Raw genomic sequence first — 5,143 nt, forward strand, 5'->3', positions numbered from 1 at the left:
CCCCTGAGAGCCCGCACAGCCCCCCAGAGAGCCCAAACAGACCACCTGAGAGCCCACCTGAAAACCCTTATAGCCCCCCAGAGAGCCGCACAGCCCCCCAGAGAGCCCATACATACCACCAGAGGGACCACAGAGCCCACCCAAAAGCCATAATAGACCACCTGAGAGCTGCACAGCTCCCCTGAGAGCCTGTACAGACCACCAGAAACCCCACAGAGCCCACTTGAGAGCCCGTACAGACCACCTCAGAATTGCAGAGCCCCCCTGAGAGTATTCAGGTCTAATTGAAGGGTTGGCACTTTGAGATACATAAGTTGGTTTAGTGATCCAGTTTGGGCACTCCGGCTCAAAAAGGTTCGCCATCACTGAGCTAGACTGTCTTAGCCTGTTGTACAGATTAGGTACCGATATACTGGTCGAATTTCAACCTGTTTTTAAAGTAGCAGCCAAAATTTGCACAGTGTGTGGGGCTGTCAGTTTCCTTTCAGCTGGCATTCCTCTATCAGCTGATCGAAGAAGCTGGCTGGAAAACATTCTATCGATCATAGCCAGCAGCCAATGAGCTGCCCGCTCTGACCGGGTATCCTGACAGGTGCCAGCGGCAACTGTCAGAAAACAATGTAAACAACAGGATTCCTCGATCGACACACTGTTTGTGTTGATGGAGGAATCGGGTCCATTTTTTTCGTTCAGCCCGCGGGTTGAATGAAAAAAATTGATAGGTGTATGACCAGCCTTACTTTCACTTTCCACTGCAGAGGTGGGGTCCATGAAAGTCATTGTCTTCCTACACTTCAAAATTGTGGATGAACATCCTTTGTACTTATGTGAATTACTGTATATTGGATTCAACTTTTGTGTCTTATTGCAGAGCTAAGCTGCCTGTGGATTCCGTGGAAGTCAGCTAGTGGCCACAGACTGGGTTTATGCATATATCGCCAATTGAAGCAGAATTTGTAACAGAAATTCTACAGTATTTCTGCAGTTCACAATAAGAAAATGAGCCATCAAATATCCATATATTGTTATGATGTAATTTTACTGGTGTTTTTTATCTTGGCTTTTAACATACTACTGATTTTGTTTGTTGTCATTCTGTGCTGGAAACTAAACCTTTCACTCCATTTTCCTTATCTCGCAGTGGCATAGAGCAGCTTGCTCCGAACAGTTTTTATTCCATTTTTAGAATAAATATGCATAGTGGTTACAATACCCGGGAGACAGAATAATAGCCTTTCCTAAATGCATTGCACAGCGATGACAGAATGTTCTCAGGACTTGTGCACTATGCTAAATTATATGAAAATCCAGAAAGCATGCCTGAACATATCATCACTTGAAGGGTCTTGTTCTTTCAGGATAAGAGATCTGACTTGAATCACTTCTCTCTGCAGCAGGGTACCATCTCACCAACCCATTGTGAGTGTTATTTTCCTGCTCTGTATAACTAAAGAATTTATCTTTATACATTAGCTCTTTTGCTGGGAACATTCCTCTGTATGGTTGGAGAAGAGCCAACACAGATTTTGCATTCAACATTTCAGCTGTTGCTGTTTCTGTGTTCTGACATATTAATTCTACTGAAATCAAACTGGCAATAGGTGCAATGGCTTTCCATCCTACAGTTGAATTGTCAGATGTTTCTACAGCCCACCCATAATCTAGCAGGCTGTACACATAGAATGTATAGTGATAGATGGATATGTTTATTTATTTACTATGATCAGAATTACAAAATTATATTTAAAAATGTTTGTTTCAGTCAGGTATATGTGAAATATATCATATAAACTATTTGTATTCTTACACCTCTTTCAGAAGGCTGACATTTAGGCTCCTTTTCATTTTGCCTATTTCTCCTGTTAATAAAGGCATATGTTTACATAGCTCAGTAGCTGAAGGGGAAGTGTACACATAAAAGTGAATGAGTCAGAGCAGTGACTCGATCCCCTTCCTCCCTCCCCTTCGCTGTATGACTAAGTCCCAGGTTTACTCTAAATGCAGATTGCCTCACAACTCATTTCCAACCAGCAGGTGCTGGGTTAGGCTTCTTTTCTTGTCTTTAGCTGTCTATCCTTACTTGCTGTTGTTTACAAAGCTCAATAGCACATGCTGAAATTTAAACGTTAACACACCACTGAAGAATCAGAGTAATTACTTATTTCTCTTCCACCTCTTTCCTGCCCATAAATGGATACAGCCAACCAGTCAACTACTGTTCATAGAAGGATGTTGGCAATGGCATCCCCCATATATTTCTCAGTACAAGTTTAGATTAAAGCAAAAAGAGCAAACTTTAAGCTTGACGTAACTGGTCATGAAACTTCATATCACCAAACTTGAAGACTTCATTGTGCTTATGTAATGCTTATGCAATGTGCACCCCAGCATGCAGAGTGCAATGGTTGGAGTATGTGATATACAGGACAACATACAAAGTGCAGTGGTCAGGAATGTGTAGTGTAAAACCCAGTGTATAGATTACAGAGTAGTTAGTAGTATTTGACAAAAAACAAGTTAGCATACAGAATGCAGGGGTCAGTATTATCTAACATACCACCCAGTGTACAGAGTGCACTGATCAGGCTTATGTAACATACAGAGTGTAGGGGACAGAAGCATGCAATATACAGCCTAGATTACAGTGATTAGGACTGTGCATGGAACAGAACAGAGAGTGCAGTGGGCATAAGATATCAGGATACAGTACAGCATATAGAGTATGCCATTCAGAAATATTGTATGTAACATACACTGTATGCTACATGCTCATGACCTCTGCATTCTGTATGCTGACTGCTATACTTCCAGTGTAGAAAGTGTAGTGGGCAAAAATGTCTTACATCCTTTCCCCCAAGCAAAAATGTCTCCCTCCTCCCCACCAAACAAATTATCTTTCCTTCCCCCTCCCCCTCAAGGTGAGAGGAAGTACCCCTTGGCTTCCCCTTGGCTTTGAGTCATGTGACACATCAGAGCCAAGAAGTAGCCTGGAAGAGTTGATGTTGGTCCTGTGCTGCTCTGCTTCTGAGGTCTGTACAGGCATTTTACTACTATGCAGGTGCTGCTGCATGACCCATGGTTTTGCATAGACTCTTGCATAGTAGGAACGTGCGGGTGCCACTTACCCAGGGTATCAAGGAGGAAAGCTGAGGCAAGAGTGACATCACTGTCTCTGCATGAAATCATGGTCCAATAAAATGTGTATTTCAAATGGTTAACTACCAGATATATCCCAGCCAACATCACTGGTACAGAAACAGACATGGATTAGCCACACATAAAAAAACTGTGCAGGCATCCTCAATGAATAATTAGACTTCATTCAGGGGAACAGACAAAGCAGCCTTCTACAATTATGGTAAGGATTGCCTTTGTTTTGGAGGGTAGGTTCCACTTTTTACATTTAGACGCTCTGTGTCTCTTTCCAGTAGCTTAATGTGATTTTAAAATTTGCTCCTGACAAATGTCTACTGGGCTCCTACTATTTGGAGCAATGCTGTGACCATTGGCAATGTTCTCCCTTTGACATACACTCACAAAGTTAAAATGCAGAACCAATTGAAAGGATATATCTGCATTTCCTGTGCTTACTTGGGAGCAAAGCTGATACATATTGATTTTTTTTTAAACTCTGGGGCATTGTGTAATAGTATTGAAAGCTCATACCATTCACCATTGTCCAATACATCTGCCAGATTGCTACGAACAGGAGACTGTACTTTTTAAACTGGCAGAAAAGCTAATATTTGTTAAAAAATATTTGACCTTTTTCACTGAGAAAATTGCAGCAGCATTTTGTATAATAACAGGCTTCATGAGACTAAAAACAGAGCCCTCTGCCAGTCTGCCTTTGTATCTGTTTGACCACAATGCTAGCACTCGTCAATAATTGTTAACCTCTTTCACTGTGAGTAAAAAATTCCAGCTGTATTGTCTGTAAAAGAAAACAATGCTGTCAGTGCATTTGCCAAACCAAAGAGAAAACACTTTGTTTCTGTCACTCACAAATCTATATAATTATGCCAGTCTGGTAACAGAGGAGGCTGCCAGGTACATACCTCACACATTTCTCAGATAAGAAAGAGAGACATCTATTATCACAAAGAATATAGCAAAGGTCGCACCCCTGCCATGCCCCCAGTTATGCGGACCATAAAGAATTAAGATGCAAAAAATTATAAATTATATCCTCTTGTTTTTTTTCACCACTCGCAGCCTTTTTATTGGTTTTCAAATTAACAAATGCAATAATTTAGAAGTTGGAAGAAAGGATTAGTATTATATATAGATGAGATTTGGGTTCAGGTCGTACTAGGATTTAGTCTGACCTTTGCCTGTTTGGAGTTTGCCCAACAAACTAAATGGGGTGTTCGCCTGCACGACCACAAAGCCGAACTTCAGCTGCAGTGGGAAGTCACATTTAGTAGTATTACTACTGTTGTAGTGTAACAGAGCCGTGTGATGGGCGGTAACTGGGATATTTACAGTCTCCTTTACTCCTTTTGCTGCCACAGACGTCAGTGAGTGTTAATATTAAAGTTAAAAAGTTGAATAAAATAAACAAAAAAAACAAAACATGTTAAAGCCCCCACATACACTCATCGCAGTGCACACTAGAGTGAGCGCAATAATTCTAGGGTCATTATTTATGGTTGACTCTAAACTGATACCCTGTACAGGTTTTTAAAGCGTCTCCTATGCAGAATTTGGGGAAACAGGATTTTAGCTATTTCACAGACGCATGCAATTTTGATTCTTGACATGTTTGGCATCTACATACTCAGCACAACCACATATTTTATCATTTAAAAAAATGGATATTATATTGTGTTTGTGTGCAATAAAATTAATCAAAACAAATTATTTTACGGAAATTAGGCTGACATAAAAAAATTATACTGCCACCATTTTATTCTACAGGGTCTCCACTTTTAGAAAATAATTCTGCTTTAAACAATTATTCAGCCTAAAATGTGAATTTTAACATTTGTGTTAAAAAAAATGCAAAAACCCATTGCTGCCTGACCCAATGGGGTCAACTATACACCTCAGACTGCCTGAATCATTGTACCTCGCCCCTTCTTTGGCCAAGACTCCTAGACTGGTCTAACCAATATTCACAAACAAGAGGTTATTTGGGGAT

The sequence above is a fragment of the Nanorana parkeri genome, unplaced genomic scaffold (assembly GCF_000935625.1).
Source record: "Nanorana parkeri isolate BGI_ZX_2015 unplaced genomic scaffold, ASM93562v1 scaffold1099, whole genome shotgun sequence".
Taxonomy (NCBI): Eukaryota; Metazoa; Chordata; class Amphibia; order Anura; family Dicroglossidae; genus Nanorana; species Nanorana parkeri.